The sequence below is a fragment of the Leptopilina boulardi genome, unplaced genomic scaffold (genome assembly GCF_019393585.1).
Source record: "Leptopilina boulardi isolate dan_hultmark-lab unplaced genomic scaffold, ZJU_Lbou_2.1 LbouV2_214, whole genome shotgun sequence".
NCBI classification, from domain to species: Eukaryota; Metazoa; Arthropoda; class Insecta; order Hymenoptera; family Figitidae; genus Leptopilina; species Leptopilina boulardi.
Window position 1 is genome coordinate 4,178,846 of NW_026137768.1, and position 13,554 is coordinate 4,192,399.

General features: G+C 26.0%; 1 long non-coding RNA gene across 3 annotated transcripts in view; it reads right to left on the reverse strand.

The window, feature by feature from the left end:
* Positions 1 to 549: 549 nt before the first annotated feature.
* The window catches only part of LOC127279177 (uncharacterized), a 39,319-nt gene continuing 26,314 nt past the window's right edge, over positions 550 to 13,554 (reverse strand). For 2 of the 3 annotated variants that reach the window (XR_007842606.1, XR_007842608.1), the window contains exons 2-4: positions 3,679 to 3,769; positions 930 to 1,317; positions 550 to 835 (exon numbers count right to left, since the gene is read on the reverse strand). This is a non-coding gene — a long non-coding RNA (uncharacterized LOC127279177). Of the gene's footprint in view, positions 836 to 929; positions 1,318 to 3,678; positions 3,770 to 11,702; positions 11,782 to 13,554 lie in introns of those variants that run through there. The other variant, XR_007842607.1, reaches the window with a different exon arrangement.

Here is a 13,554-nt window from a genome sequence, read left to right on the forward strand (position 1 = left end):
CATGTTTCCGGCCAGCACAAAAAATGTAGTTTTGAGAAAAACGAGTTAAAAGTTTTACTTACGACTTTTTGGATATACCTTCAATCTGCAATGCCTGCGCCATATAATTGACCTTCCAAATTAAAAAGTGTTTCGACTTATAATTGATATTGTTTCTTATTCTATACACCCTTAGGCACCTTTTAAAGCAAAAAAATTTTTTTTGATTTTTTGAAAATTCTAGAGTGGTTTAACCCCTTAAAAAGAAAAATTTTTTATTCTTTATTGTGAAAATTCTATAAATAAATTTTTGTTGGAAATTGACAAAATATATCCTTAAATTCTAAATAATTGTTTTTTAAAAACAAATAAATTTTTCTTTAAATAAATAAAATTGCTTATATTTTTTTAACAAATTATACATTAAATTTTAAAAATGAAAAAAGTGGCGTTAATTTAAAATAATAAAAAATTGATTTTGGTATAGATTAATTGAGAAAAAAAATTGAGACTTCTTTTTTTTTAAAAAAAAAGGGAGGGGAGAAGTACCTAATAAAAAGCCTCTAAAAAGTAATGACATTTTAAGGTGTACATATAGGAATATGGAGGCTTGATGTATAGAGAAGGCATAAAATAAGAAAAGAATGGCCCGCGAGAGGTACAGTGAACCGATGAGGAGAAGAGGTTCGTTGATTGCAAATGGAGAGTGCGAGAGAGAGGGAAAGAGTTGGTGGATGAGGAGGAGGAGGAGGTATATGAAGGCTTTCGGCGGTTAGTGGAGTGACTGAGCGAGTGAGTATTTTCGCTGGCCTTGACGCAGCGTCGGAGGGCGATGCACCTCTCTTTGAAACACACTCTGAAAACCGGGAACGTATATATATATATATATATATTATGCATATATATATACATAGAAACCCTCTGTGTTGTATACGCACACTTATACTTACTAAAAAGTGGATGCCAGTCCTCACATCCACGACAATAATTTCAAGCTAACACAAGCATAGCACACGCGAGCATGCGTGCACGCACTGCAAAGAGAGAGAAAGAGAGAGAAAGAGAGGCCCGGTCCAACTTGCGAACACTCGACTTGCTCGACACTGACCTCACCCTACTGCCATGCCATCCCCTCTTCGTACACTTCCTGCCAAAAGTCCGCCAAGAATTCAAACCTCCAAGACGAGAGAGATACACTCCCTGCGACGTGACTTTCCTTACGCTCTTCATTTTAGAGGTCATTGTTACAGGTGCTTCTGTTGCGATATTCCTCAGTGGAGATCATCATTTTATTAGACGTTTTTATTGTTCATTCATTAGCATTATATGCCAGAGAAGCTAAAATTTCACCGGGAAAATTGTTAAATTAATGTCATATTTTCATATAAAGATGCTACCGAGGAAAAATTTCCCTTTTTTTATTTTTGATTATTCCATAAAAATCATTAGTTCGAATTTTCAACAGGGAAAAAAGTTTCCATCTAAAACAACGATACGTTTCACTAAAACAGCAAAAGTTTTATCGCTATTCTAAAGAAACAAATATTATACTGTTCCAGAAAAAGATTTTTTTCCGAGAAGAATTTTGTTAGATAAACGCTCAAAAAAAAAAAAGATTTCATTAAAACAAAGAAATCGTTTTCTTAACCCTCTAATGCCGAGGGTGTTTAGAAGTTATCATAAAATTTTTTCAAGGCTTTACTTTATCTAATTTATGCTTCGGATTTGGAGGAAAATTGTTGAAATTGAAAAAAATGGTAAATTCACTGTTTTTTGTTATTGGACTTGAAAATACCATCAGGACTTTATATATATTATATATAAATTATTTAAAATAAAATCAAACATAAGTTATTGAACACAAATTTAATTTGAAATATTATCTATATAAAATATATGTAATTATTTTACCATAAAAACTATTAATATACTTACTTTCTTTTAAAAAATTATCGCATCAAACTTGAACAATTCACTTAATCTTGAAATTTATTGACAATTACACTGAGAAAAAAAATTTAGTGTTTGCAAGAAAATTGTTTGGTTAGGCAATTTTGGTTTTTGTAACCAAATTTTGGTTGGCTGAAACAAAGTCGTAGGGTTATCTCAACCAAACATTTGGTTAGGTCAACAAAATTATTTGGTTGAACATTTTTAAATTTCAACCAAAATTTAGTTACGACAACAAAATAATTTGGTTAACACAATAACAAATTAGTTTGGTCTAAGAAACCAAATCCAGTGGTCAGAGCTCCTGACCTTCAGTCTTAAAACAGAGGTTCGATCCCAGACGGAGGTGAGATTTTTTAAAGTCCATAAATATTTCAATTGGATAAATATAAATTCAATGTTAAATTGATAAATAAATAAAGAAATAAATAAATAAGATAAAAAGAAAAGAGATAATGTAGAATAAAATTTTTAATTATACAAAAAAAAATGTTGGTTTCATCAACCAAATATTTTTGTTGACCTAACAAAAAAAATTTGGTTGAGCTAACCAAACATTTTTGTTATGACAACAAAAAACACTCAACCTAATTTTTTGGTTGACTCAAACAAATATATAGTTTGGTTGCGCTTAAATACCAACAAAATTTTTTTGTTGGCCCAACCAAATTTTGGTTACTCTGACTAAACATTTTTCTCAGTGTATAATATTTTTAATGTTTAAACAATTGAATAACGATTTTCGATGGTACAGAAACACTCTTCTTTACCTACTGAAACCTACTGTAAATATTAGATATTTGTTTCTGCAGCTCAATTGTTAAAAAAAATTGTTAAATCTATGGGACGCCCAAGTCCCACCCGTACCTAGAGGGTATACTTAAAATCACTTTTTGAATAAATGATGAAATTTCTTTGAATTAAAGAAATTTTTTCTTCGAATTTTAATTCTAATCTAATATACAATGAATTTTAAAAGTTTCGAAATTTTAAATATCTGAATTTCCAATTCAACGAATCGAATTTTTATTTGCATTAATATTTTGTTATTTAGGTAGAATTTTTAAAACATCGAATTTCTATTTGTCCGAAATTGCAAGTGTCTGAATAAACATAACCTACAAAAAGGATTTCGGCGCAATTTTTAAAAACGACCAATGAGAATTACAAAGAACATCGTGATTGGTCGAATTTGATAAAAATCGCGCCAAAATTCGTTTTGTAGGTTATGTTTATTCGGAAACTTGCAGTTTCGGACAAATGGAAATTCGATGTTTTAAGAATTCTACCTAAATAACAATTAATGTTAATAAAAATTCGAAAAAATGAAGATTCGGTAAATTGAAAATTCAAATATTTAAAAAATCGAATATAAGATTAAATTTGACTGAATGAGAATTCTGGTAAATTTAAATTCAGTTAAATTAGAATTCTTTGAATAAAAATTTGTATAAAGAGAAATTTTCTAAAATAAATTTGCCAAATAAAAATTCGTTACATAAAAAATTCGATAAGCTAATTATTGTTGAAAAAAATAAAAAAAATCAATTTTCATTTAACATAGCAATTTAAATAAATTTTCATTAGGTAGAATTTCAATAGATAGAATTTTTTTTTTAGTCCAATTTTGTCAAATTCATTAAAATTTGGGAAAAATAAAATATTTTTGTTAAAAAATAAAAATTGAAACTTGATACTGAGAAAATTTTTGGCGTTGAATGTACTTGAGTGTACCATGGCCGTTCTCACCGAAATGGTTCCGAGTTATACTATGATAGAGGAGGGCCACACTGAGTGAGTAGATTCTTTTCTATTGGCTAAAGCGTCACTGAATGGCGACCTAAATAAGAGGAGATATTTTTTAGAAGCCATTGTAATGAGTTAGCTGAATGTATTGTTTAGAAAATTAAACTTGTGCAATATCTATATATATATAGTCGTTAAAAAGATATTTTTGATGAACGCGTGAATGCAATTTATATTTATTCTTAAATTATTATTATTCGAAAAAAATTACAAATAAACACTTTATTTATTTACTTTTTTTTTTTACTTTCATATTTTTTACTTGGAACTATTTAAATTAATGTAACTTTTTTATTTCTCAAAGAAATTTTTTATTTAATTCAAATAAATATTTCTTTGAAGCTATATATCAATTACATTAAAAAAAATTGACATAATCTACAAATTTTATCGTAGTCTCAATAATTTTTAATCTTTATCCAAAATAGAAATTTTTAAAGTTTTAAAATGGCAAAAATATAATTATTGGCAACTGTAAATTTTTCCGGATTCCACATTCGTATTCCGGATTATAATTTTCATATTCCGGATTCCACTTTTCGTATTCAGGATTCCACATTCCATCAACTTGATTTTTCAAGATTTAATAATATTAATTTTCGTTATAATTTTGTTTGTTTGTTGTGGGATACGGAATATGGAAAGTGGAATTCGGAATGTGGAATCCAGAATACGGAATGTGGAATCCGGAATACGGAATGTGGAATCCGGAAAAAGTTACGTCATCGACCCCCAGGAATCGAAAATTCGGATAATAGAAATTTCAAATGTTTTTATTTAAAATAAAACAATAGAACATGTTAAACTACATATATATTTAACTTAATATAATATTTTGAATGTACATAAATATTTATATTAAATTAAATAAATATTTAATAATAATTAATATATATATATGAATATAAACGATTATTTAAGATTTCTTTGAAATAAATTTTGTTATTTTGCTTTGGAAAATTGAATCTATTCGTTTTTTTAGCAAAAAATTTGAATGATAAAATTTTAAAAATGAAAAAAATATAAAAATAAATCTTATTATGATTCGGAAAGATAAAAAAAAGTTTGAATATAACGTTTTACGGTTCGGATAATCGAGGTTCCAACTCTATTCGTTAAAATTTGCTTAAACTAAAAGTTAATTAAAACAAAAAAAAAATATGAAAAAAATACAATTTTTTTATAATTAACTAATAATTTTATAAATTAAATATTTGAGAAGAAAAAAAAAGTTATTCTCGATAAATAAATTATTTTTTTTTTCGGTAGCAGTTGTAGAGTCTATACATATATAGTAAAAACTAGGTGTCCTCGTGCTTCTAAACGGAAATGCAAATATGAAACTATTGGTGAGATATTATATGTACATAAGTTCGTACGGTATATTATTTATTTATCGCTGCCTACCTACTGCACCAGTTACAAGTGATATTTCATGACTATTCGAATAAGTTGACTTTGAAGGTGCAATACGGGTTGGGTCTAAGTTTGACGAACGTCCGCAATAATGCGGGTGGATCTCTCTCTCTCTCTCTCTCTTTTTTTTACGCGATTCGCAACTTTGGCCAATCTAAAAAGAAAAAAAAAAAAGAAAGAAGGGAACAAACTTATAGGCGAGAATACCAGCTGGAAATTGCCATAAAACAATTTACAAAGCGCTAAGCTGAACGCCTTTAAATCGAGCCCAACGCCTGACTAGTGCCGTTGCAAATAGCGTGTATATAACTAGCGGACAACGACGGGCGAGAGTCATGGCGCAACTATACGACCCACTAAAACTTCTTCGTTGCATAATGCGCGCCTGACGTTCAACGTTTATGCCTACGCTTCACTGATCCACTATATGCTAAACCATCTGCTTTGCAAATTTTCAATTTTCAGGAAGTTCTAAATCCGCCGCTGATAAAAAAAAAAATATATATAGTATACGTGTCCTAATATGGGACCCCTATCTTGCAATGGCCATAACTTTTTTTTTTCTTTCAAAAGATAAGATATCATTTAACGCTTCTGTCAAACAAAACTGACGGTTCACGTTAGTCGTTAACTGTATTATATTTTTTTTCCACTTAAATATGCCATATATGTGACGCTCCGCGACAAAAATTAACTAAGCTCCCAAAATTTTTATAGGTTATAGTTTATTACCTTAATAAAAAGTTCTATTTTAATTAGACAAAGTAAAAAATAGATTTTATTGAATATTGTAGATGTGATAAAGACATCAATTATTTATATAAAGAGTTGCCCCTCTTTATGTATTTTCACTTCAAAAATTAAAAAAATAACCTTAAAATTTTAGGAGCTTAGGTACCTTTTTAATTTTTAATTCACCAAATCTGAATTTTTATTTTCACAAAGTAGAATTTTTCAAAAATACGCACAGAAAATTAAAAGACATTATAAAATAAGCTGCAACGCTTATTATTTTAATCCAATTTTGCTTATTTTAATGCCTTTTAATTTTCTGTGGCAATAAATCTTCATTTGTCCGCAATTGTAAATGACCAAATAAACATAATCTACAAAAAAGATTTTGGCGTCTTTTTTAAAATTCGACCAATCAAAAATTACTAAGAAAATTGTAATTTGTCGAATTTTAAAAAACCCGCCAAAATCCTGTTTGTATATAGGTTATGTTTATTCGGTCATTTAAAATTTCGGACAAATGAAGATTTATCGTTTGAAGAATTCTAATTTGTGCAAATAAAAATTCAGATTTGGTGAATTAGAAATTCAGATATTTAAAAATTCCAATCTCTTAAAATTTAACGTATTGGATAAGAATTATGATAAATTAAAATTCGGAGAAACTAGAATTATGCTATAAATAAAATGTTGGACAATAAGAATATTTGTAAAATAAAAATTTCTGACAGAATAAAAATTCGGCGTCAAGAAGTGACCACTCAAAAAAAAAAAATTTTATAAAATAATGGCGCTAAATTTAAAAATTGTTAAATTAAATTTTATTTTGTCTGAATTTTAATTTATTCGAATTTTTAATTGATGGCATTTTTAAGACGCCGAATCTTTATTTGTCCGAAATAAAAAATGGCCGAACAAACAATGGACAAAAATGTTTCAGTCATTTGCACAGAAAATTAAAAGGAATTAAAACAAGCTGCAACGCTTATTATTTTAATCCAATTTTGCTTATTTTAATACCAAAATGGATTAAAATAAGCAAAATTGGATTAAAATAATAAGGCGTTGCAGCTTATTTTAATGCCTTTTAATTTTCTGTGGCAATAAATCTTCATTTGTCCGCAATTGTAAATTACCAAATAAGCATAATCTACAAAAAAGATTTTGACGTGTTTTTTAAAATTCGATCAATCAAAAATTACTAAGAAAATCGTAATTTGTCGAATTTTAAAAAACCCGCCAAAATCCTGTTTGTATATATAGGTTATGTTTATTCGGTCATTTACAATTTCGGACAAATGAAGATTATTATCGTTTGAAGAATTCTAATTTGTGCAAATAAAAATTCAGATTTAGTGAATTAGAAATTCAGATATTTAAAAATTCGAATCTCTTAAAATTTAGCGTATTGGATATAAGAATTATGATAAACTAAAATTCGGTAAAACTAGAATTATGCTATAAATAAAATGTTGGACAAAGAGAATATTTGTAAAAATAAAAATTTCTGCCAGAACAAAAATTCGGCGTCAAGAAGTGACATAACCACAAAAATTTTTTTTTTTTAAATAATGGCGCTAAATTTAAAAATTGATTAAATTTTATTTTGTCTGAATTTTAATTTATTCGAATTTTTAATTGATATGGCATTTTTAAGACGCCGAATTTTCATTTGTCCGAAATAATAAATGTCCGAACAAACAAAAGACAGAAATATTTCGGTCATTTGCAATTTCGGATAAATGAAAATTCGGCGTTTTATAAATTCTCTCAATTGAAAATTTCTACATATAAATTTGAATCCAGTGAATTTGAATAAGTCATTCAAAAATTCGAATCACATAAAATTCAATTTAATGAGAATTCTGTTGAATTAAAAAAATTTGTTTTTCAAAACCTTTACCAAAACTGGTTTTATATTTTTTATGTTTGAAAAAGAATTTTAAAAAAATCCAAATTGAAAAATAATTTCTCTGGCGTTTATAATTATTTTTATATATATATATATATATATATATATATATATATATATATATATATATATATATATATATATATATATATATATATATATATCTAAAAATAAAGAATTATTTTCAAGACAACAATGTTAATTGCAGATTAATACAATTATTTTTAAAATTCAGGTTTGTCGACAAAGTTGCAAAATCAAGTAGCGCTCGAAGCTATTTACGTAAGATACATTTTCTGATAAATATATAATCAGTAAAATGCTAATCTCAATAATGCATCTCCCATATAGTGGTTATATCAAGAGTCAAAGTTATAAGATTTATGTTTAATTATTTCTGTTAGCTGGTAAAATATATATATATATATATAAAAAAAAGGATTCGAGAAATACGGTAATTCTTCTCAAGGAAGTAAGACGAGAATTAATTTTTCAGTATAGAGAGCCAATGCTAATTATTCACTTGAGTTCCCTTCTATCTCAAATTAATTAGCCTCAACTAAATTCAGCCAAGGTTAACGGGTTAGATTACAGTATATTCATTGAACTATACCTCACGAGAGTGTGAAACGGGTACGAATAGCACAAAAAAATTGCATATTCATATTATTTCTAGAAAACATTTTTGTATAATTTTTTTTTCCCGCGAGGGATTTGTGTATATGGATGTAAATATAGTTTTCAAGTGACATTATTTTATTTGTCAAAAAAAAAAAAAATTCTTTTAAACTTTTTATGTTGAAATTCAATTTTTTAATTAATTATTAAATAATTTATAGAGAAAATTTTTTAATTTGGAATGTTAATTACAATACTTTATAAAAAACAATTTTTTAAATTTCTATTACCTATTTCTTTATTTTTACTTATTTGTAATTATTTAATTAATTTATTAACAATTTGAAAAAATGGATTTTTTTAATGAATCGTTTAAAAGAATTGTAAACTATTATTTAATATTTAAAAATTTTTATATTTACATAAGAATGTAAAAATTTGAAGATATTTTGTTATTGCGAATAGAAGGTTTAATATTCAAAAAGAAGTGTTGGGTTAAAAATCTCGAAGTCAAAAGTGGCTGTGTGGTTAGAGTACACGGCTCGCGTCTTAAGGGTCTTAGCTTCGGTTCCCCATGAGTGTGAGATTTTTCAAAATTATTCTAAAGTGTTTTTATATACGTAAAATAATCTAAAATATAATGTAAAAAAAATAATTGTAAAATATGAAATTTAAAATAAACTAATATAAAATAGGGCAATTAGGGAAAAACTGACAAGGCCCTGTTTACATTTCCCCTAGTAGGGTATTGGTCAGGAACAACGTAACTTAGTACAATTAGGACTGAATAGTAAGGTACTAGTCAGTTTCTATAAAGGGTCATATTCGAAATAGGGAAAACTGGTCAGAACCACATTAGGGCCCCATTTCGATTAAAAAAATTGAAAATAGATGGAAATTTCAGATAAATTGAAATTCCACGGGAAAATAAATAAATAAACTAAAATAAATAAGGAAAATAGGGAAACTAGTCAGAGCCTCATTAGGGCCCCATTTCAATTAGAAAAATTGAAAATAGATGGAAATTACGGATAAATTAAAATTCCATAGAAATAAATAAATAAAATAAAATAAAATAAATAGGGAAAATAGGGAAACTAGTCAGAGCCTCATTAGGGCCCCATTTCAATTAGAAAAATTGAAAATAGATGGAAATTACGGATAAATTAAAATTCCATAGAAATAAATAAAATAAAATAAATAAGGAAAATAGGGAAACTAGTCAGAGCCTCATTAGAGCCCCATTTCAATTAGAAAAATTGAAAATGGATGGAAATTACAGATAAATTAAAATTCCATAGAAATAAATAAATAAAATGAAATAAATAAGGAAAACAGGGAAACTAGTAAGAGCCTCATTAGGGCCCCATTTCAATTAGAAAAATTGAAAATAGATGGAAATTACGGATAAATTAAAATTCCATAGAAATAAATAAATAAAATAAAATAAATAAGGAAAATAGGGAAACTATTCAGAGCCTCAATAGTGCCCCATTTCAATTAAAAAAATTGAAAATGGATGTAAATTAAAGATAAATTAAAATTCCATAGAAATAAATAAATAAAATAAATAAAAAAATAATAAAATTAACGAAAGTTTTGTTTTAAGAATTAATCAAGTATATTTTTTATGCTTTTCGCTAATTTTTGGTTAATTTCTATATAATTATTATGTATAGACAATTTTTCCTCAAGAGTTGGTAATTGAATTGTGATAATGATTCTTTGACTGATTTTCCGTAAGAGCATTGTATGATAAATGAATACTATATAATTATAAACATAGCGATGCTCCGATTGCGAAGAATCCTGTAATTATACCAGATAACGTACTTCTGATTGCGAGTGTTGCATCGGAAGTGAGCAACTAAAACCCCCAACGTTCACGCGGTGGGAGCCAGGTTCGCGTTGTCTAATTATGATTACCTGCTCAACTTTTTGAATTTCATTAATCTTCTATGAGTAACTACGTTCCTCGTTAGGTTTCAAAATATACTATATATATATATAATATGCGCGCACATCAGGCAGCATTTACGCTTTAAAAAAAAAAATTCACTACAAGAACAGTAATCTTTGAATAATATATCATGTATTTTCATATTGTTTAACTTTTGCCTTATTAGGATATTATAGTGGAAAATTCTTATACCATAAAATACTGGCAATTGGTTGAAATTATTATGGCTAGTCATAAAATTCATATATAAATGTTACGGTTTTACCTTATTGGAAAAAAAATCCGTAAATGATTCACTTTTCTTTCATTTTTTTTTTTACTAAATATTATCTCTTGAATAGAGATTCACTTTTTTATATTATGTTTTGAAAAAGAAATTTATGAATAATTCACTTTTGTTGCCGGATTTTTATTGATTATTACATAATTGAAAATAGTATTAGTATTTAAAAAAAATTAAAAATAATTTAAAAAAACTAAATTAATTAACTTAACAAAAAAAAATAAAGTATATTTTATAATTTTTTTTCCCTTTATTTTTCAATTCTTTATAACTAGAAGTAATTGATTGTATAATATTTTATTTTTATTTTTAAAATAATAACAAATTCTGCAGCTTTTCTGAGGCCTTTTTTTAGCATAAAATTTCATACCTCGAGTTGACAGTGCATTAAACTTACCAAGTTGGACAGCTTCTTTGAGCAATAAGTAAATAAAGAAATGTAAAGTCTGTCCCGCTCGTTTGTCCTTACATTTATTAAATACGCATAAGAAAAGAAATAAAGAAACAAAAGAGGCAAGTTTAATGATTGCAAATTTGCTTTTCCCTGTTTCGAAATATTACAAATGAAAATGCGGAATTTATTCAGTTTTTTTTCATATATTATTTAAAAAAAAAACCATCTAATTCGTCAATTTTAGAATTGCAATTTTCAATATACTATAAAAGAATTATTATTTGGTTCAAATAATCGTTTCTTGATTTTCAAATAAATATTTACTTCAACAAAGTAAACATTTACTTGAACCAAATAAATATTTACTTGTACCAAATAAACGTATACTTATCACAAAAAAACATTTACTTGTGACAAATAAATATTTACTTGTATAACAAATAATTTTTATTTCAACTAATAATTTTTGTATTTAAAACAAATACAAATACTATTTTCGAAAATAATTTTTTCCTCTTAATATTATTAATTTGAAAAAGTGAAAAATTTGGGTTACAACAATTTTTGTTGAATTACTTAATAGCTTCACGTGTTACTTTCTTTGTTTAATGAATTTAAAGCAAGACCCTGAAAGTTTTTTTTTCAACTTGACCTTAATGGTAGAGAGACGTTCATGATGCCGAGTGTACTGAGGTGAATGCAAAGGGAGAAATTTTAAGCATTCTGCCTAACTTGCACTGGCTGTTTCTACTTGTCAGTAGTGAATCTTTTCGTTGTCAGACAGCGTTGCCAAATCTTGTTTCCTTATAGGACAGGCTTAAGTTCGCCAAGTTTGTCATCAGTCTATTAAAAAAAATAAATCAAAGTATTATTTTTCATTATTGTAAAATAATTATTTATTTGTATCAAATAATTATTTATTTGCATCAAATAATTATTTATTTGCATCAAATAAATATTTATTTGCAACAAATAATTATTTATTTGCATCAAATAATTATTTATTTGCATCAATTAAATTGTATTTGTTCGAAATATAGAAATTATTAGCTCAAATACAGTTTATTTAATTCAAATAAAAAATTATTTGATTCAAGTAAATATTTTATTTGATAATAGCGTCAAGTAATCAAGTATTTGAATCAAATAAATTTTTTTTTTCACTGTATGAATACTTTTATAAAATATCCCTTGTGAAATATTGACCCCCTCATATTTTTAAAATTACTTTAAAAAAAAAAAATAATGAAAGAAAACAAGAGACCTTGAGAAGATCAGGTACCTCAATCCGAACATTTGTCCAAAAGAAATATTAATAAGAAGAATCAAGGTTATCTTTAGGTCAATCTGATGAAGGTCGTGGGCGGGCCACCAGTTGCTAAAGCATTCGTTAGGTAGACAAGGTTCGACCTCGAACCTCCTCTTTGAGGATTGAGGTTCTTTTTATCATTTCTTTTTAAATATATTTATATAAGTATATACGTACACACACAAAAGCCTCCAAGTCACATATCAACAGCTGGTCATATATATATTTCTTAAAGAGTCGCTTTTGTCTAATTTATTCTTTTTTCAATATATGCACTAATAACAAAAAAAAAAACCCCCCGAAGGATATTTATTGTCGAAAAAAATTATCACGTTTCTGTCACAGTATTTACTGTAAATAAGTTAATGCATTTCTTTAAAAAAAAAATTTTATTTTGTTGAGTATAATAAAATTTTTATTTTTCATTACTGATTATTTCTAATTTTATTACTGATTACTAATTATTTGCTAATTATTAATTTTATTGCTAAATAGTAATTTCCCTACTAATTTATTATTAATTACTAATTTTTTTACTAATTATTAATTTTATTACTAATTACTAATTTTTCTACTAATTTAGTACTAATTATTATTTTTTTTTACTAATTACTAATTTTTTTTACTAATTTATTACAAATTTTATTACTAATTACCAATTTTTCTTCTAATTTATTACTAATTTATAAACCAACTAATTATTAAATTTTATTATTATAATAATTGTTTTACTGCTAATTACTAATTTATTACTAATTTTATTACTAACTAATAAATTTTGTAATGATTTATTATTAGAAATTACTAATTCATTACTAATTATTACATTCCCTACTAATTTCTTACAATTTTTACTACTAATTTCTAATTCCCCTACTAATTTAGTACTATAATTATTATTTTATTACTAATTACTAATTTGTCACTAATTTTTGTAATATGTATTTTTTTGTTTCTAATTTTTATATTTTTAATTTTTTAATTCTTTGTCACAAAAAAATTTAGTATGATGAGTTATAAAATTCAAACGCAATCAAATTCGATTCAAATGCTCGATGACACATTTTAATATTTATATCATATTTATATAAAATGAATTTCTGATAATTTTTTTGCGCAACTTTTCATCGCAAAATAAATGAACAAATACAAAAAATGAAAATATAACAATACAGAGAATAAATGGACTCTTTCG